This window comes from Hemitrygon akajei, chromosome 14, assembly GCF_048418815.1.
Source record: "Hemitrygon akajei chromosome 14, sHemAka1.3, whole genome shotgun sequence".
In the NCBI taxonomy this organism is placed as follows: Eukaryota; Metazoa; Chordata; class Chondrichthyes; order Myliobatiformes; family Dasyatidae; genus Hemitrygon; species Hemitrygon akajei.
In genome coordinates, this window is record NC_133137.1 from 6691143 (window position 1) to 6713286 (window position 22144).

Here is a 22144-nt window from a genome sequence, read left to right on the forward strand (position 1 = left end):
TAAAAGTTGAATACAGAGAAAGTGCATGCAAAAATGATGGCACGTCCATTAAAATTATTGCCCAATGGAATTTTAATGTCAGGAATGAAACTGAAGAACCCTGAACTTAGTATACAGTACTGTTCAAAAGGCTCAGATACCTATATATAGCTAGGGTACCAAAGACATTTCTACAGTACCGTAGTAATTTTATGTATTGCACTGTTCTGCTGTTGCTAACTAAACTAACTTCATGATATATGTGAGTGATGATAAAATCCAAGTCCGATATGGGGCTCTATGGTGGACTGAGAGTGGGAAGGGGGCAGGGAGGAGAGAATCGTTGTTGAGAAAAGGGGAAGGGAGAGGGCAGGGAGCGGGAAGTACCAGAGAGACATTCAAATTACCTTGCTTAGTATCTCAGGGCTGGGTGTGTCTACATTTGTGCTACCCTCCTGCACCCCTGGCATTCCTTCTCTGCCCCCGTCCCACACCCCTCCCGCGGCACTCCACCCTCACCATTCCCAATATCCTTCGCTCCCGCCAGATTTACAAACTCGCTCTGTGCTCCATGTTGACAAATACAGCACTGTGCAATAGTCTTAGGCATTCTACCAAATATATGTGCCTAAGGCTTTTGCACAGTACTGTAAGTGTGTGGAAAGTTGGCCATTTCAGGCTGGCACAGCTGCATGTTTCCAAGTTACCATTCTTCCTCCAGCTAAGGAGGAAAATAGTGACTCTGTCCTTTGTTTGACATTTATAGTTTATCCAGAAGAGTTTGTGTTTGAGGAATAAAACCTTCATTCATCACCTCAAACAAATTCAGAATGCTTTTCAGCCAAGGAAACTTACAGCTAGAGCCATGTTGCCCAAGCACTGTCACTGAGATAGGAAGTGTGGTGACCGGTCTGCAGCCAGCCAGCTCCCTTACCAGTGCTGACAAAAAAAAATCAGTATATTAGTGACGTTAGGATAATTACTCAAAGTTCAAAGTACATTTATTTATTAAAGTATGTATACAATATAGAACCTTGAGATCTGCCTTCTTGCAGGCAGCCACAAGCTGGAACAAGCCACGAGGCTGGACACTGGGATGAACATCCCTACTGTTCTTCAGAATTGAACCACAGGGCTTTGTCAGTTACTTTCAGAAGGCATAGCAATGTGAAATATATGGCTTTAAAAGATCTATTTTCATGCCACATGGCTGCTGTTCAGCAGCATAATAGGGCATTGTGTCCTGGGTATGCATTCTGTTCTATTTTTTCCAAAGTAACAGATCCGCAGGCAGTACTAAGTTAAATCAATGGAATAAGCATGCAACTCAATGTGTTAATTTTCCATAGAGTTGTTTTTATACCCATGGAAACTGAACTGATGTTTATTTTTAAAGACCGACATGGGTGGCAGAGGGTAGGAAAACTGAGAATCTTCATACTGGGCTGTAACCGAACCTTCCCTCGGCTTTCTAATAACAGCAATGCTTACTGCTCAAGGGGTAGCTAATCCATTATCGCTTTTCACTGCTGACAGGCTGTAGTGCATTAATTTAACAAACCAATTAATAGTTGTAATGCTTTTAAAGAGTTGATCAATTGTTTAAAGGTGTTGTCAGATGACTACTAAGGAAGTAATTAGGCTGGTAAGTCAAATAAAAATCAGCTTGTGTCTCAGTGAGAAGGGACAAAACAAGGTTGACATATTGAAAGCCTACTGACACTTACAGAGGGGAGGAGGATTTCCAGCTCTAATTGGATCAGCAGTAAGCAAGCAGAACGGACATTATTAATGTTCTGTTGCCTGCCACTCAGATATGGAGTGGTTCAAAGTCAATTTGGAAGCTGCATAAGAATATGCAAAGTGGGATTCTGTAACTGCAATCCGAAGTTTCTCAGAGAGTACTTTACACACAGTGAATTACTTTGACTCAGTTGTCATTGTGTAATGTAATAGCCATTCTATGTATCATATGGTCCCACAAACAGGACATAGATTTAGGTACCTAGTGGATATACAACTAGTGGCCACTTTATTAGCTACCTCCTATACTCTTCTTCTCATGTTCTCAATATTTATTGCTTATCAACTATTATCTTTTTCTTTTGTACCTGCACAGTGTGGTGCCTTTTGCACATTGGTTGTTTGTCCTATAGTGTGTGCTCTTTCATTGATTCATTTATGGTTATTATTTTATTATGGATGCATTAAGTATGCCCATAAAACATACAGTGATGTATGTGAATTTATAAATTAAATACATGACAAATAAATTTGAACTTTAAATCTGGCTGTTCTTCTCTGACATCTCTCATTAACAAGGCATTTCACTCACTGGATGTTATTTGTTTCTCGCTCCATTCTCTGTAAACTCTTCTGGGTACTGTCGCACATGAAAATCCCAGGAGATCAGGAGATACTCAAACCACCCCATCTAGCACCAACAATCATTCCACGGTCAAAGTCACTTCAATTACATTTCTTCCCTATTCTGATATTTGGTCTGAACAACAACTGAACTCTTCTTCTTGTAAAATTTAATGGCGATTGGCAGACCAACATAAGGTGCATTACCTCCCCTACTGACTTGGAGTGTGAATCAAAGAAAGGGGAAGTACACCCACTAAATTCTACATCACCTCCAAAAAAATTCTCTATTAATATCAAGAAGTCTAATGCTTTTCTGAATATCAAATACAGACTTATATACAGTACAATGGGAATGATTTCTTAACAAGCTTTCCACATTAAACTCTGTTTGTCCCAAAGATTTCAATTTACCAATTAGATGTTTCCTTCGCACCTCATAGGAACTGCATTCAAACAACATATGCTATATAGGCTGCACTCACTACAAATGCCTGTATCAGCATGTTAACTCTGAACAAGGGCATTATTCAACCTAGTACGAGTATGTCCAATATGTCAACGTGAAAGTATAACCTCTTCCCTTCTGCCTTCCAGTTGAGTTCCCACCATCCTCTGAATTTCATATAAATGTCATCCTTTCCTTATCCTAACCTTGTTGCCACAGTGATCAAATAGACTTTTAATCATGGCTTTCACCTTTCTTTTACACAAAGGCACCATTTCATTTACATCTAATTCTCTTGACCATGTCTGCATATATTGAATTGCTGCCACATGATTGGCTGATTAGATATTTGCATTAATAAGCAGGTGTATCTAATAAAGTGACCACTTAGTGTACAGGTATTTTGATGATTTTGCTGGAGGAGAACTGTTGGTAGGAATTTGTATCTGCCCTTCTGTGAAAAGCACTGTGTGTTTGAGAGATCTGGTTGTAGTGCAGCTTAGAATTGGGCTTTTGATCTAAAGGTGAGATTGCCAGTGTTTGAGCCGCTCAGCATGTTCGCTGTGATGCATGTGAGTTTGTTTGGTGTTGTTGCAAGAACTGACAGGCAGAGTTAACTGAAGTATTTCATTATCGACAGCAACCATCCTCAAACCGAACAGCAATGTCTGATGCAACAACACATAGATGTGTCAGTTCTTAAAGGTACTCTCACACTCACTTTCCAACTTGCATCTCCTTTAAAAATTGTTCCACCCGTCAAGCTATCTACATATAGTAAATGATAGATTACTGTTTGCAAACATGAATTAATACACTTAAAAGAGACAAACACGTGTAAATTTAACCAATGCATGATTGCTCACTACTTTAGCCTTTTCTGCAAAGCTACATACTGTAAGTTATGCTTAACATTTCTGCAATGACTATTATTCCAGTAAATCCTCTCCCCTTGTAGGTGTCTTGCATCCTTCACTGTAAATGTTGCAGTTTTGCATTCATCTCTATATCATTGAACATAAGTTCTATAACTCTATGGCATTTTTTCTGTGCTGCACAATTTATGTACATCTTAACTCAAACATCATTGGAATTGGGCTTTTGATGTAGAGGTGAGATTGAGTCTTGAAGAAGAGGCTCTGCCTGAAATGCCAACTCTTTATTCATCTCCTGAGTTCCCCCAGCATTGTGTGCATGTGTAACTCAAACATCAGATGCCTCTAATTAATAACTACAGTAAACAGAACTTTGCAATGTTTTGGACATACCCTTAAACATATTGATAGCAGTCGGCTCCCAGATAACCTAGAAAATGAACCGCAAGGTAGTATATGGTGCCATACTTTGATAATAAATTTAATCAGAACTTTGAACTTTTAACCTTCACTCACTACAGTTTGCCTTTCACCAAAGCAGGTCGATGGCTGACACCATCTCCCCAGCCATACATTCTTCTCTGGAACACACACAGAAAATGCTGGAGGAACTCAGCAGACCAGGCGGCATCTATGGAAAAGAGGAGAGTTGACACTATGACCCTTCATTGGTCAGAAACGTCAACTGTTTATCCATTACCATAGATGCTGCCTGACCTGTATTTTGTGCGTGTTACTTGAATTTCCAGCATCTGCAGATCTTTTTCTTGTTTGTGACTCTTCTCTGGAATATTTGGACAGTGAAGACACCTACGTTAGGTTATTGTTTATTGACGACAACTCCACCTCCAATATTATAATTCAAAGCAAACTCATCTTCAGACTCCTAAACCTGGGGCTCAATGCCACCTTTTTCAACGGGATCCTTGACTTCCAGACCAAAAGGCTCCAATCAGTAAGGATAGGCAGCAATGCCTCTGTCATGATTATTCTCAGCACTGGTGCCCCACAGGTAGCATTCTCAGTCCCCTTGTCTGCTCACTGTACATTCACGACTGTGCAGCCAGAAATTGCTCCAACTCCAGTTCCAAATTTGGTAGATGATAACACTAGTGAACTGCATCTCACATAATGATGAATCAGAGTAGGAAGGAGATAGAGAGCCTATGACAATAATCTTTCCCTCAATGCCATCAAAATAAAAAAGCTGGTCATTGATTTTAGGAAGGAGGGGAGTAAGAATACCTCTGATTTTGCCAACTGTGTTGAGCTTGAGAGGGCTGAAAGTTTCAAGTTCCTAGGAGCGAACATCAGGAAAAGTTTGTCCTGGTCCAACCACATAGATGCTGTGGCTAAGAAGGGCCTCAGGAGGCGAAAGAAATTTGGCATGTTGCCTTTGACTCTCTCCAATCTTTATTGATGCACCATAAAAACCATCTTATCCCAATGCGTCAAAGATTCAGCGTGTAGGGTAATGTAATTAGGAGAAATGTACTGATATTGAGTTGGGGTTTCGCTTTAAGAGCCTGGTCTGATGTGATGACGTTATTAAGTTAAAGCGTGCTTCTGTTGTGTCGGTTTTGGAGTTCAATAAAATGTGTTATGGGGTTTGTTAAATATAAAACGCCTCACTTCGTTTTATTTGTGGAAACCTACATTGGTGATCCCGACATGATAGGATGATTCCGAAGTTATTGAACTTGTCGGTGAACATTGCTTTGGAACTGCGGAGCTTTGGGAGCAAAGTGCTGTTGCTTGGTTCATACAAACTGAGGCCTATTTTTCCCTGCGAGAAATCTCCGCCGACACCACCAACTATTTCTATGGCTGTGAGAGTGGTGAGTCTGCTTGACCACGATAAATACCGATTACTGAAAACTCACCTTCTACATACTTTTAGAAACATAGAAACATAGAAAATAGGTGCAGGAGTAGGCCATTCGGCCCTTTGAGCCTGCACCGCCATTCAATATGATCATGGCTGATCATTCAACTCAGAACCCTGTACCTGCTTTCTCTCCATACCCCCTGATCCCTTTAGCCACATGGGCCATATCTAACTTCCTCTTAAATATAGCCAATGAACCGGCCTCAACTGTTTCCTGTGGCAGAGAATTCCACAGATTCACCACTCTCTGTGTGAAGAAGTTTTTCCTCATCTCAGTCCTAAAAGGCTTCCCCTTTATCCTTAAACTGTGACCCCCTCGTTCTGGACTTCCCCAACATTGGAAACAATCTTCCTGCATCTAGCCTGTCCAATCCCTTTAGAATTTTATACGTTTCAATAAGATCCCCCCTCAATCTTCTAAATTCCAGTGAGTATAAGCCTAGTCGATCCAGTCTTTCTTCATATGAAAGTCCTGCCATCCCAGGAATCAATCTGATGAACCTTCTCTGTACTCCCTCTATGGCAAGAATGTCTTTCCTCAAATTAGGGGACCAAAACCGCACACAATATTCTAGGTGCGGTCTCACCAAGGCCTTGTACAACTGCAGTAGAACCTCCCTGCTCCTGTACTCAAATCCTTTTGCTATGAATGCCAACGTACCATTTGTATTTTTCACCCCCGCTTTTTCACCATTTGCCCACCTTCAATGACTGGTGTACAATGACACCCAGGTCTCGTTGCATCTCCCCTTTTCCTAATCGCCCACCATTCAGATAATAATCTGTTTTCCTGTTCTTGCAACCAAAGTGGATAACCTCACATTTATCCACATTAAATTGCATCTGCCATGAATTTGCCCACTCACCTAACCTATCCAAGTCACCCTGCATCCTCTTAGCATCCTCCTCACAGCTAACACCGCCGCCCAGCTTCGTGTCATCCGCAAACTTGGAGGTGCTGCATTTAATTCCCTTGTCTGAATCATTAATATATATTTTGGACTATTGGAGTCTGAGTGTGCCAAACAGTTGCTCTCCTTGCCCAGTCTCAGCAATGGACCACATGCTGTCTCTTCTGGGAAATCACCATCCTTGTTTAATTTTTATAGAACACTTCATGCAGCAAATGCCTGATCCACTTCGCACAGTGCTCGCTAATGCCCCCGTGATGAACTATAGGGAGCTTGCTAAAATGTCTGATAGTCTACACTCAGCTAGGCAGCAATGCATCATTCCTCCTCCTTTCTCTAGCTCAATAAGCCTGGTCAGCAAGGCCCCCAAAATAAGGATGCTCGCGTCTGTGAAACAGATGATGCCGAGTCTGTGCTTTCACCACGGTCACTTTGGTACGAACGCTAGGAAGTTCCGACTGCCTTGCAACTTGGAGAATGCCAGCACATCGGGATGTCAGGGGTGTGTGAACACCATGGGTCCAGCTGCCAGGGTTGTCGACTGTTCACTATGGACACCCTTTCAGGGCGACGTTTCCTGTGTCACGGGTGCTCAGGTGAGTTCACTGCCAGCATCGCCTACGCCTACGGATGAGAAGGCAAAGAGTGATGAAACCTCACTGGAGGCCACCAACAATCGCAAGATCCGGACCTATGGGACACGACATGTGACACTCTGCTTCAGTGAGCGACGTTACACATGGGACTTCATCCTGGCTAGACCTCTGCTCGGTGCAGATTTCCTGTGCAGTTCAAGGACGATGAGTTGATCTTGAGAACAGCTGGCTTGTGGATATCAAGGTCTTTGGGCTGTTACCCTGCTCCCCCAGTAAGCTCCCCACTACGCCTCTATCAAGTACATGCACCACCACATGTGAGTTTACTCGACTGCTGGGTGAATTCCCAAACCTCACCAAGCCCACATTCTCCACTACAGTCACAAATCATGGGGTCAAGCAGCACATTTCTACAACTGGCCCGCCAGTCCATGCCCGGATGTGTAGACTGGACCCAAAAAAAGCTGGCGACCGCGAAGGCTGTGTTTGCCAACATGGAAAGACTCAGCATTGTACGCCAGTCCAATAGCCCCTGGTTTTACCGCTTCATATGGTCCCTAAATCTGATGGTGGTTGCGGCCCATGTGGTGACCACCACCCCCGATCGTTACCCGGTCTCACACATCCAAGACTTTTCGGCACGTTTAGCCGGAAAATTAACTTTTTCCAAAGTCGTTAGGGGCTACCATCAGGTGGCTGTGTGCTCGGAGGACATTCCCAAAACAGCTGTGATCACCCTGTTTGGCATTTTTTGATATTCTGTGCACAGAAACTGGTTGCACCTAGGTTTGTTTGGCACAGCCTCAGAAAGGACGTGCATGATTGGACTGCAGCTTGTGTGGAGTGCCAGCAACCAAGAACTAACCATCATGTTCAGGAGCCATTGGCACCTTTAGAGATCTTTGAGTGACAGTTTGACTATATTAATGTGGACCTTGTTGGTCTTCTTCCCCTCCTACAGTTTCACACACCTTCTTACCATGGTGGACCGTACCATGGACGTAAACAGGAGAAATGGGGTTTCACTTTAAGAGGCTGGTCTGATGTGATGACGTTATTATGTAAAATGTTTTTAGCGTGCTTTTGTTGTGTAGGTTTTGGAGTTTAATGAAATGTGTTATGGGTTTTGATAAACATAAAATGCCTCATTTGTGTTTTATTTCTGGAAACCTACAAAGGTACATTTATTATCAAAATATGTATGCAGTGCACAGCTCTGATATTTGTTTTCCCGCAGGCAGCCACGGAGTAATTAAACACCGTGGAACCCGTTCAAACACCCAATGCGCAAAAAAACACCAAATCATACAAACGGCAAAAACAAGCAATAACACACAGAATATTAAACATCTCACTGCAGAGTCCTTGAAACAGCCTAGGAATGTTCAGTTCAATTCAACGTTGTGTTGTTCGTTGTCTGCACACCGCAAAGCCAGTCAAAGCCACACCAATTAAAATGGAGTAACCATAAACCAGAATCCTATATAACATAAACTGTAGAGTCTCTAGAAATCTAGTCAAATCCACAAACCACACCAAACAAACCTTGCACAAGACACCGGACTCCTGCAACTTCTTGCAGCAGCAGAGAGTGAGGGGGAGAGGGAGACAGGACGAACACAGGTAGACGGCACTGAACACCTGCTCGCCTTCTTCTCTCGTCCTCATTGATTTTGATCTTGCTTGGTACTTTAATTGGCAAGTTGGTCAAGAATTGGAGCTGTTCATGGGTTTGCGCTCTGCCATTGGGCTGCACGTTTCGTTCCAACCTCGCTCTCAACCACATCCAATTCCCTCGGAGACAGCAAAAATGCCTGAGTTGGCCCCAAAACACATGATCAAAATATAAATTACAAGCTCCAGTTGTGCACAGGTTGGTAGTAAAAGTATATTTCAAAGAAGAAGTAGTTCTCATGAACAGTCTGCAGGATGTCGCTGTTAGTTGTGTTGGCCACTGGCACCAGCTTGGTATAGTAACTGCTCTGCCCATGACTGCAAGAAACTGCTGAAAGATCGGGATACAGCTTAGCACATCACCTAAACCTGTTTCCCCTCCATGGATTCTCTCTACATTTCTCACTGCCTCAGTAACGCAGCCAGCACAAAGACCCCATCCACCCTAAGCATTCTCTGTTATCGTCCCTCCCATCAGACAGAAGATACAGAATTCTGAAAATGTGGACCATCAGGCTCAAGGACAGCCTCGATCCCACTGTTATCTGACTATTAAATATTTCCCACTATGATAAGATGAAGTCTTGACCTCACGACCTACCTCATTAAGATCTTGCTTTAAGCACTTTCTTTGTAACTGTAACACTATATTCTGCTACCTCAACACACTGTTGTAATGGATTGATCTGTATGAATAATAATAAGAAAACAATTTACCAGTTTAAATCTCTACTCTTAATCTCACCTGTCACTCGTGTTATGAACTGACTAATAATGGACTAAATAATAATCAACGGCTACTACCATTGGGGAAGAGGTACAGGAGCTTTAAGCCTCAAACCACCAGGCTCAGGAATAGTTATTACCCTACAACTATCAGTCTCCCGAACCAGCGTGGATAACTTCACTCACCTCAATGCAGAAATGACTCCACAACCTTTTGGTGTGCTTTCAATGACTCTGCAAACACATGATCTGAGTATTATTAACTTTTTTATTGTTTGCATGATTTGCCTTCTTTTGCGCAAGAGTTATTTGTTAAATTTTGTTTTTGTATAGTTCTTCATAAATTCTGTTGTATTTATTTATTTTTCTGTGAACGCCTGCAAGAAAATGAATCTCAAGCTATATGGTGACACAGCCGTACTTTAACAGTAAATTTACTTTGTTTTTGAGTTGTTCTCAGACTAAAGTTTCCTGTGCAGACCTGCATGGCCCGTGTCTAAGTTGCAGTGAGATCAAAACAGTGCCACTTAATCAGAGTGACTCGACCCTGTCTAAATCTTAATTATTGATGTACACTGATTGCCCATAAATTGGTCATTTGAACACCTCTGTCATATTTGCCTTCACCACCACCCCAGGCAGTGCATTCCAAGCACGGGACTAACATTTTTCCAGCTCTCATTAAGTGATCCTTGAAGCATTCTTTCTCATAGACATTGGGAAAAATGTCTTACTTGGAATAAGACCGAGGGGCTTCAGCAGAACCAGGTGAATCAATAAAAATCAGTAAAAGTTGTCACACTTGCCTTTCCCCTCCTCCTCTCCCGGAATTTGTAGCAAATAGTATTCAATAACCCTGAATATGAAAGATGGTGAAGTTTTGGAAGGGGTGCAGAGGAGATTTCCCAGGGTGCTTCTGGTTTAAGATGGCGCCGGTGATACTCAGTGACTACTTACTGGTGGCAGAAACCAAAACAACTTTATCCCTTATTTAATAACACTTCATTAATAATGATCAATGCTGACAATGGAGAGGTAAGCAAAGGATAGTTGAGGCAAGCGGAGGTGAGCGGTGGCAGAGACAGAGGCACAGGTGAGGGATGGTCGTGGCAAGTGGAGGTGGAGTCAGGGTCAAAACAGAGTCAAGGCCGAGTTTGTGACGTCCCTGAGAGCGAGAAAAGTCTCGATTTAAGCGCCAGGCCGAATGGGGAAGGTTGGGTACAGGCGAAATTGTGAGATCAGAGCAGTCCAAGAGACAGGACCCACCTGATGTTTGGAGAATTTAACCGTGGGCCAGATTGAAAAGGTCAGGGTGGTGGGACCAGAGGCGATGCGAGGGCCAGTTCTGCCTGGTTCTACCCGCTGCTCCGAGACATTTATTCAGCTCTATGCTGAAATGCAGTGATGCCTGGCTTTGCAGCTGTCTCGCGACCTTTACTCGGCTTTGCGATAAACTGCGGCTGTTGCCTGCTTCAGCTGTGGTGATGTCTGGCTTTGTGCTTTTCGTAAAATTCCAGTTCCGAATGCATTTTGCTTACTTTTATTGTTCCCACAATCTGTTCTTTTCTCTCTCTGCGCATTGGGTGTTTGCCGCTCTTCTGTTTTTAATGGGCTCTTTTGAAGTTTCTTTGTTTTGTGGCTCTTTGTAACGTGACAAATCTCAAGGTTGTATAATCTCTACACTCTTTGATAATAAATGCATAATAAATAAATGATAATAAATAAATAACTTTAAACTTTGCTGCCTGGATTAGAGAGCATGTCATGAGCAACGGTTAGAGTCAAGAGTTTTTCTCTTTGGACTGAAGGAGGATGAGAGATGACTTGATAGAGGTGTACAAGATGATAAGAGACATAGACTGAGTAGGTAGCCAGAGGCTTTTTCCCAGGGCAGGAATGGCTGATACTGGGTGGGGGGGGGTGGGTAGTGTTATAATTTTAAGGTGATTGGTGGAAAGAATTGGGAGGTGGCCGGAGGTAATATTTTACACAGAGAGTGATGGGTGTGTGGAACACCCTGCTGGGGTGGTAGTAGAGTCAGATACATTAGGGAAGTTTAAAAAAAAACTCTCAGGTAGGCATAAGGATGGTAAAAACAATGGAGGGCTATGCGGAGGAAATAGTTAGGTTGATTTTAGAGTAGGTTAAATGTTTGGCAAATCATTGTGGGCTGAAGGGCCTGCGCTGTGATGTAGTGGTCTATTTTCTTTTTAACTTATTGGAATCACTGAACTGCTGTTCTTCTTGACCGCGTGTGTTTTCCATTGTTGTGTTAATCTCTAAATTAGTATTGTCATTCTGTTGAGATTACTTTAAATTGAAAGCATATTTGCTCCATTTTCATTATTGGTCCCGTTTGATAATCAATAATTGCATCTCACTGTCTGCATAGCAACTAACACTAAGTGCACAATAACATCACAGGTCAAATGTGATCTTACCTAGAATTATGCATTTGTTTACAATTAATCTTTCAGACAATATTTACATAATCCAATAAAGAAAAATTGAGGTGGCAAAACGGTGCACTTAGTAGAGCTACTTCCTCACAACACCAGGGGCCCAGGTTTGATGCTGTCTATGTGGAGTTTATGTATTCTCCTGTGATAGCATAGGATTCCTCCTGGTGCTGCCAGTTTCCTTCCACATTCCAATAACATTTAAGTTGGAAAATTAATTGGCTGCTATGAATTGCCCTTAGTGTGTAGGAAAGTACTAAAAGTTGGGGGCAAATAACAGGATTTGGTGCGCTGAAGTGCTTGTTTCTGTGCCGTATCTCACTTTTGACCCTTTAGACTGTGACCACAGTTGTATAGAGCCTTTCTGAATGTTATGATATTCCTATTGCTTTACAGCTAATGCAGTGCATTTTGACTATTACAAGCAAAGTGTTATATTATAGTTTTGAACAATGCAGCACTGTTCTTGGATTATCATACAGCAACTGAAGTCTAATTGCCAGTTAATCTTTCTGAGAGATATTGATATATGATGAGATATAGAAGGGATATAAATTCTTGCGAAGACATTGCAGGCACCAGCTTGCTAATACAATCTTGATTCAACCGTTGGCCTTGAACAAGTCACTTACAACTCAATTACCATCCGAAAATACTGAAGTAAAATGTAATAAATGAATGACTTGAAGGATGCCAGGAATCCTCCATCAGCTTTCAGCCTTCTTATAAAGGAATGTTTTTGCTCAGTGTAATTATCTTGGAAGCTCATTAGAATTCAGATGCAATGACTCATTGATCTCTCTGGTCCTCTTTCCTCCCACCTTGAGGCGTTCACTGTCTGATACCTTGGTCAACAGTGTTAGGAAGATACCAAAGTCAAACTCAGTCGTTAAGTTTTGAAACTCCAAAACATAAAAACTAATTAAAATAAGAACATGGAACCAAGAATAAGGTGTCGTAGACTCATTTTTACTTTAGGAAGTTGCGCACATATAATGTGGTGGCGTGGTGATGTATGCTATTCGTGTACTTTTATGTATAATCTGTAATGAATTATTTAAGTGAACAAGAATGCTTAATAAACAATATAATTACAATATTAATTATCCAACACTCCTATCTGCTTAGCATAAACTCGAACTCAATATAGAATGCATCTCAACTTGCATGCATACAGTATATATACTGTATACAGTATACTATATAGTGCAACTACAGTATTGACATCCACAGCATAGTAACTTTTAAGTTGCCTCATTCAGGCCTAAAGATTTACCGTAATCACTGTGGAGGATTTCTTACTCCTGTGGGATAACCCCTTTCCTGATAAGGGGGATAACTCTGCTTGGCAGGTGAGACATGTGGGTGTGAAACAATCTCAGGTTCTTGGACCTCCTCTGTGGTCATTGTAGGAGTTGACTCTTGGACTGCAGAAGTGGTTCTGACAGCTCTGGCCATCTTTCTTCTCTAACAATTGACTTTGCTCTCCTCAACTGATCAATCTGTCATCTCCAGATGTTATCAGAAGCAATCTCCACTGTGTAGGAGAGTGGCCTAGTTCTGTCCTTAATCTTTCTAGTAACCACTTCTGATCACCTCTGTAGTCCCTCGTCAGGATTGCTTGTCCAGGAGTGAAACATTGAACCTCTGATTTGAGAAGCCTTCACTTTGTCTCAGCTGTTTGTCCTGCACACTCCTTATGAGATTGGGTGAGAGGAGATCCAAGCATGAATGCAAGGGATGACCCAGGAACAGTATAGCTGGTTTGTTGGTTGTGGAGTGTAATGAGGAAATTGGTGAACTTCTGATACAGTTGTCTGTTGACATCACTTGTAGTGAATTCTTTGAATTCTGGACAAAACTTTCTGGACAAACAGTAAGTGATGTTTGGTTTAAAAATTTCGCACGTTGCGTCATGCTCTGAGCCCATAATCTTCTAATCTTTTTAACATTGTCTTGAGATTTTGGAGATGTTTCTTGTCATCCTCACGGGTAACAATGATGTCATCCAGGTAACACTGAGGGCCTGGGCAGCCTTGCATCACCTGGTCCATCGCTTTCTGTCAGAGTGCAGGTGCAGATGTACTCCAGAATTAAATCTATTATAGTGACAAAGCCCTTTGCCCTTTTTTGTGTGCTTATGGTGAGAAATATTTGGACTCTCTTCTATCTCCATCTGTAGGTAGGCCTCAGCTAAGTCCACTTTACTGAAGTGTTTCCCTCCAGAAAGGTTTGCAAAGATATCCACTATCCTGGGCAGAGGGTATTGATCTCCTTTTAGTACCTGGTTGATGGTGACCTTAATATTACTACAGGTCCAGACAGACCCCATCCTTCTCGGCTACTGGGACCACTGACTCCATTCAACTTTGGAAAGCGTTAATTCAGCTTCCATGTGATCTAGCTCACTGGCTACTTTACCACAATATTCTAAAGAACTGGAGGGGCTTTGTAAAACTTGGGTATGGCATTTTAATTTAACACTGTTTTAACCTTGATATGTTCGAGTTTTCCAATGCCATCCCTGAGCACTGCTGTGGCATCATCCAATACATTTCTTAATTTGCTTGCAGTTGCCGTTAGTGTAGGGGGATGTGGTATGCAAATTGTGAATGGATCTCCAATTATAGTTGTTTCAGCCAATCACATCCCCACAATGCTGGCCCTCCTGTTTTTAGCACACACAAGCCCAATGTGGCTGGTTGGTTGTTGTATTTGGCACAGGAGTCATTCCCTCAGGAGTTATCTTTTCTCCAGTATAAATTCTTAGTGGATACCTGCAGGTTTCAGTTCAGTATCTTTGAAATGCCCTTCAAAATTATTTTGTGTAATGAGTGAAACAACCGAGCCAGTGTCCAATTCCATTTGAATTAATTTGCCATTCGCTTTTGGTGTAAGTTAAATTGCTTGTCTATTGTTAATTTTCACATTCTAAATCTCAGGGCTATTCAGTCCTGAGTCACCCTCATCATTATCAGATTTTTCATCAACAGCGTCCAGATTAGTGCTCTTTTTGAAGCTACAACTTGACTTTTTATCTTTTTATCATCCCTGTACAGTCCATCTATTTTTGTCTGCCCAGCATGTTCTTTTTATATGTCTGACGTTGTTGTACTTTTCTGCTGTTTCTGAATGCTTTCTTATAAGATTCTGTAAATTAAACAATTTCTCAGAGCACCATTAAGCCCATCACAGAACTGAAAATGCTCAGACAATGTCTTCAATTCAGCCACTTACACTGAAGTGGAGTCCCCTTCTTTCGATTCCACTTATGATATCTTAAGCATTCACAATCAGCAATGATTCTGGTTCTAAAAGTTCATACATCACTTTCACAATATCAACAAAGTTCATTTCGGCTGGTTTGGTTGAAGCAGTCAATTTTTTCAACAAACTATATGCCTTTAAGCCCAATGCACTCAGCAAAACTGGCACTCACTTCTCACCAGCTATTCCATTTGCTTTAAAATATAGCTCAGTTCACTCATTATACATATTCCAGTTATCTTCTGAGCAATCCAAATGCTTCTATCTTTCCAATGTAGCCAGCCATTTCTGCTTTTTTAAAAATTTATGATTATTGTCACCTAGTAGTTACTATTTATGAATCCATAAATTTGTCCTTTTCCTGCCTTTTTTTAAACTCGACCATTTCTCGCAGCGCTTTTTAAAAAAAAAACACACAACTGGTTTGCTGGCTTCAACAGGTAGGTAGTCACCTTAGGTTCGTTTAAAACTTCATCGTTGCTTTGTAAATACAAAACATAAAGCTAATTAAAACAAAAGCACAGAGCCAGGAATATCATGTCTTAGTTTTGTTTTTACTTTAGTGGGAATTGCACGTATGATCTGGTGGTGTGATGATGTATGCCATTCACGTACTTTTATATATAACCTGTAGTGAATTATTTAAATGAACTAGAATGCTTAATCAAATGATATATTTATGATATTATACAAATATTACTGAAGTATTAAATACACAACATAAATGTTCTTATCTGGTGTCCAGAGATAATTTTCCTCTCGGGCAGGGTGTCAGAGCCTGGGGTCCACAGACCGCTTGCTTAATGGTCCATGGCCTAAAAAACCTTTGGGAGCCCCTGCTCCAGGGGTATACTGGACATTCTTACTGGATTAAAATCAAAATCAGAATCAGGTTTACTATCACTGACATGTGTTGTGAAATTTGTTGCTTTCTGGCAGCAATACATTGTGATACATAAAAAAACTATAAGTTGCAGTAAGAAATATTTAAAAAGTCATGCAAGCAGAAAGCAAGAGGTAGTGTACATGTGTTCATAAATCTGATGGCAGAGGGGAAGAAGCTGTTCTTAAAACTTTGAGTGTGCATCTTCAGGCTCCTGTACCTCCTCACTGATGGTAATAACGGGAAAAGGGCAGTCCTGAGTGGTGAAGACCCGAGTAATGGATGGTGCCTTTTTGAGGCATTGCCTTTTGAAGATGTCCCTGATGTTGGGGAGACTAGTGACCGTGATGGACATGGCTCAGTTTGCAACCCTCTGCAGCTTCTTTCAATCCTGTGCATTGGTGCCTCCATTTCAGACAGTGATACAATCAGTTAGAATGTTCTCCATGGTACAAATGAGGGAATTTGCTAGTGTCCCTAGTGACATACCAAATCTCCTGAAACTCCTAATGAAATATAGCTGTTGGCATGCCTTCTTCCTAATTGCATCAATATATTGGGCCCAGGAGAGATCTGGGAAACCTTACATGACTTGCATTCCAAGCCAAAAATGGAGCCCTGATTGTAGTTCCCTGCCCCTTCTGCTCAGAATTGAACTAAAGGACCTCTCAGGTCTGTATGGCTGATAATTCCCTGAAGCTGCATACACTGAAATTTCATATGTTTACATTAATATTTCCTGAGATTCCCATTAGCAAAGAATGAAACATAGAAACCACATGTAAAATGAAATGAAATCAAGATAAGTAATCAGGATGCTAAGAAAGCATGATTGAAATTCTGTCTTTCTCTTTCTGAGTCACAAACTATTAAACTGTAGGTTAAAAACCCTTACCCCAACTGAGGATGCCCACACAAATGGAGCACCTTCCCTCTGCACCTCAATCTTAGCTCTAAGTAACAAGTGAATCTTGATGTGTAGGAATGGCAACCAAAACAGTAACAGATTTTCTCTCTCATGCTCTGTCCTTGTCTCTCTCTCTCTCTCTCTCTCTCTCTCTCTCTCATATTTTCTCACTCCTAATCTCTTTCTTATTGCCAATCCCGCCTCTCTCTCTCTTCCCTGCTCATTCTCTCCTTCAAACAAAAGTAAATCTGCAGGTGCTGGAAAGCTAAACCAACACACACAAAATGCTGAAGGAACTCAGCAGGCCAGGTGGCATCTACGGTAAAAAGTACCAACGCGTCGACTGTACTTTTTTCAACGCTCTCTTTCTTTCTTTCCTCAGTCCCTCTCTCCGACTTTCTTTTTCTCCTAGCCTTCACCTTCTGTCTCTCTTTCTCTTCTCCTTTTTGTTTCCTCTCTGACCTCACTTCCTTTGAACTCCTCTATTTCTGCTCCCTGACCCTATCTCTCTTTCTTTTTCTCTGACATTCTCTCCCACCCACCTCCATCAGTTTCCCGGATCATTTTCTCACAATTGAACACCATCACTGTCCTACTCACACTTCCTCTCAACCCTGGTCTTTCTGTTCACACTGCCCCCTCTTTCTCCTCTGTAAGTCCTGTCTCCCTTTCCCATTAACTTTTTTTCTCTCCTTCCTGAACTCCAGCTCCTCCTTGAAGCTTTCTTTCTTCCTTCCTGACATTCCCTCCTTCTCTGACACTCTCACTCCACAACCCTCTCCCTCTCCACTCGGCCCTCCTCTCTCTCCACCCTATTTTTAATTGCATCCCCATCCACTCTCTCCCACCCAGCCCATGACTCTCCCCTGCTCCTTTAACCCTTTGAGCCTGTCCTGTCATTCAATGAGATCATGGCTAATCCAACTTTCCTCAGTCCACTTTTACTACCATCTCCTCGGAAACCTTTTCAATTGCCAATCTATCTCACCTGTGAATATAATCAACGACTTAGCCTCCACAGCTTTCAGCAGCAAGGAATTCCGAGACTCACCACCCTGTGTGGGATGAAACCCCTTCTCATCCCAGGGTCAAATTAACTCCCACATATTCTTCTGACCGTAGATTCTCCAATGAGGAGAAATATTCTCCCAGTAGTTGTCCTGCAAGTTTCCTAAGAATCATATACATTTCAATGAGTTCACTTCTCATTCAAATGTATTCAAGTGAAATAGAACCAATCTATTAAACCTTTCCTCAAAAGACAAACCCTCCATATCTGTGATCACTGGAGTAAGTGTTTCCTGAACTGCCTTTACTGACATTATCTCTTCTCTCTCTTGCTCCCTTAACTCCTGGTGGAATCATCAGGGTGCCGTCAAGACAAGCTTTGCACAAAGTTACTTTTTGGTGACTGCTCCTCATACGGTGTGTCTTGGGAATCTGAAACCTGGCGGAACCCATCCCTCTCCAGGTTTGACCACAGCTGATTTCCTCCAACTAGGTGGCTCGCCTTGGTCGTGAACATGTGGCTGTTATAGTTCACCTGAGAACCTTTCCGCCCTGGCCGGTGACTTCATCGTGGAAGTGGTGCTGTGTTAACACCACTCCCTCACGTGGTTTAGCCCGCCAGCTGAAGTGGTTTACTGGGGTATGGCGCTTGGAGCCAACACGTGAGAGATTTAGGAGATGGATGAGGGCCCGTCCACCCTGTCTGGTAGGGAGCAGCATGCCAGACATCAAGGGTACTACCTCTATCCAGAGCCCCCTATACCCCCACTGACAATATATTACTACTGAAACAGGGCGATGAAAACTGCACATGATACTCTAGAAATGCTTTGTCTAGCTCCAGTAAAACTTCCTTACTTTTATATTCCAACCCCCTTGAAATAAAAATTAGCCTTCCTGCTGTATCTGTTTGCCGGGTCTCAGTGTTTCATGAATTAGGACCCAGCTACCATATCTCTTAGCACTGCAGTCTTCTGCCATCTTTTTCTACCAAATAAAATTCAGGATTATTATTCTTCCTGAACCACACCACATCTCCAACCTATTTCATTTAGTAATTTTTTATCCTCTCACCAACCTGTTGATGTCCCGTTGTAAACCGTATCCTCTTCACAGCTTGCCTTCCTACCTACTTTTCTCTCACCTTCAGTTCTAGCAACAGTGCAGCAAACAATCTGCTGGAGGAGCTCAGCGGCTCGAGCGGCATCTTTGAAGGGAAAGGAATTGTCGATGTTTATGATCAAAGCTGTGCATCAGGACAATTTCTTCCCCACAGATGCTGCTTGATGCTCTGACAACCTCTGTCAGATTGTTTATTGGTGCAAATTCCAGCATCTATATTTCTTGAGTCTCCATTTGGCGACAGTGGAGTCTTCTGAAGCATCTTCTCCAGCTCTTGGGGGAGAGCACGTTGCGGTTAGCAAAGTGGTATTTCAGTGGCAGTGACCCAGGTTCAATTACTCTGCTATCTGTAAGAAGTTTGTAGTTCTCCCTGTGACTGTGGGTTTCCTCCCAGGGCCCCGGTTCCTCACACATACGGGGTTGTGGGCATGCCACGTTGGTACTGGAAGCGTGGCAAACTTGTGAACCGCCCAGGACAGCCCTCATTGATTTGATTTAACAGAAGTGATGCATTTCACTCTCTGCTCCAATGTATATGTGACAAGTACAGCTAATCTCTTTTTCTTTAAAGTTTAAGTATGTTTTTTCCCTCTGGATGATATGGTTCTCACTTCATGAAGATAAGCTGACTGCTTAATCATGTTCTGTCTTTCAAATGTGCAATTCCTCCATAATAATTGATTCTAATATTCATTACAATAAAGGACATTAGGTTAACAGCTCTGTAGGTCCTTTTCTGAATAAGAGCATTGCATTGTCTGTTTTCTATCCAATTGTTCCTCTCTATGCTTCCACTACCTCTGTCATCATTTCCTTTACTATCCCAGAGCACAAAGCATTAAGCCAGAGGACTTATCAGCCTTTGACCACATGAATTTACCTATTACTAGTCTCCAGTTAGTGCAATAGCATTCTGGTATTTGTAGTATCCTGCACCATAAAGATTGGCACAAAGTACGCTTTACTCCTCTGTCATTTCCTTGTATCCCTTAACTACCCAGCCATGTTCTCATACGGTCTTTGTCCATTTTGACATCATTTTTATTTATTTAAGCTAGCCTCTATAAACAGCTTCAATATTTATGTTTATTTTTCTCTAAAAGTTTATTTTCTCCTTCTTGATTATTTTTATAGTCTTCTTTTGCTGGGTTTTGAATTTATCCTCAAGCTTTTGTATATTTTGTCCTTCCACTTAATTTTCCTTGGTTAGCCTTGGATGGTTAATTATCTTTCTTGCACCCCCTTTCAGTCTTTTCTCCTCATTGGAATATAATTTTTGCTGAGAGAAGTGAAGTCTACTACTCCTGGTCTATTGTCTATCTGGTAATCTTGTTTTTGTTCTACTTTAAGCCAACTCTATCCCCATCCTGAAGAAGGGTCTCGGCCCGAAATGTCGACTGTTTACTCTTTATCATAGATGCCACTTGGTCCACTGAATTCCTCCAGCATTTTGTGTGTGTTGCTTGGATTTCCAGCATCTGCAGATTTTCTCATCTCTATCCTCATCCTCTTGTATTTCCCCTTATTTAAGTTTATTTCAGACCCAATCTTCCCACCTTCAATCTGAATGCTAATTTCTATCATCACTATTTCCTAGGTCATCATTTTCTCTGAGATCACTTATTAAATCTGCCTTGTTACACACTACCAAATCCAAAATAACCTGTTCATTGCTTGGCTCCATAATTTATTGCTGTAGGAAATTATCCTTCTGCTTCCTCTGACTTTTAGTGGTGATTGGCAGTCTCACTTAAAGGTGCATTACCCTACCGCCTCCTACTGGACTGGAGTGTGGAGTAGCGAGCTGGGAAATAAAACAACAGAAAAACTATATTTTTATCAACAGAAAACTAAGTTACCCTCAAAAGGCTCTATAGATTGCAAGTAATGAAAGACAATGCTGTGAATTAAATGAAAGTTACTTCCATAACTTAACTAAGTTTTTAAAATAAAAATTATCAACCCCCCCAAAGATAGATGTGAAGCCTGCATTTGATTTCTTTCAACCCTGTATGATAACCCTAACGCTTCACACTGTAATAGAATGTGTTCAAAAATGATGACAAAATCTACACAACCCAAAGTGCTGTTTTCCAACAAGATATAAGGAGTAATTATGCATATTATGCCCAATTCTAAGACAATTGAATACAATTCCATCCCTTCTTGTTTTACCCCCTTCTCCCATCAACCCAACAGTTTTATGTATTCTGTAAAGGTGTCTCCCCTTATGCACATTATCCCACAAATCTGGGCCATAACCCCTTAATTCCTAGTCCCAACAACCCCTTAGCTTCTGACTTGCTAAGTGGAAGGTCTATATCCACAAATGAAAAAAACTTTTAACAACTTTTTTTGCTAAACAATCAACTTGCTCACTCCCCTCAACACTTCCATCTGCAGGGACCCACAAGAAACAGACGTATAAACCAATATTTTGAATATGAAATAAAGTTGGAGACGATCCTGAATGCACTCTCTGAATTTGTTCTTTTCCAATTTGCTTAATCCGATCTAAACAAAGGTTAATAATAATGAAGATAATGACATTAACTGAGTAATGAATAACAGTGAATATTTCCAAGTCCACGTTACTATGTTGGGACTGGGAGAGAAAGAGAGTTTGCATTGTGCTGCAGGGAGGGTCAAGAGAAATGGTTGTGATGAAGAAAATGCCACTGATAAGGTGAGGCCTGGGTTGCCATGGAGATAAATGGTATCTGTAATCATGGTTTAATTGAGGCAGTACATGGTTCATTGTTCATAAAGCAATGAAGTGAGGGTAGTTACTGGATCAGAAAGCAGATGAGGAATATAAGAATTTCAAATGCAGGGCAGCAGGACCTGTTCAGCAGGCCAGACTATGCTGACAGAGAGGTAGAAAGTTAGCCAATGTCACAGATGCATAATCCCCGTCCCATTCTGATACAGATTCAGTGATGAGTTCTGTAAGGCTGTGATGTGCCCAGATAAAGATGCGGTTCCTCCAGCCAGTGTTGGGCCTCAGTGTGACAGTGCAGTAAGACAGCCAGAA

The 22144-nt window shown here is 41.7% G+C and overlaps 1 protein-coding gene across 4 annotated transcripts in view; it reads left to right on the forward strand.

The window, feature by feature from the left end:
- Positions 1–22144, forward strand: part of LOC140738265 (hepatocyte nuclear factor 1-alpha-like) — a 219673-nt gene that overhangs the window by 68455 nt on the left and 129074 nt on the right. The window lies entirely within an intron of this gene.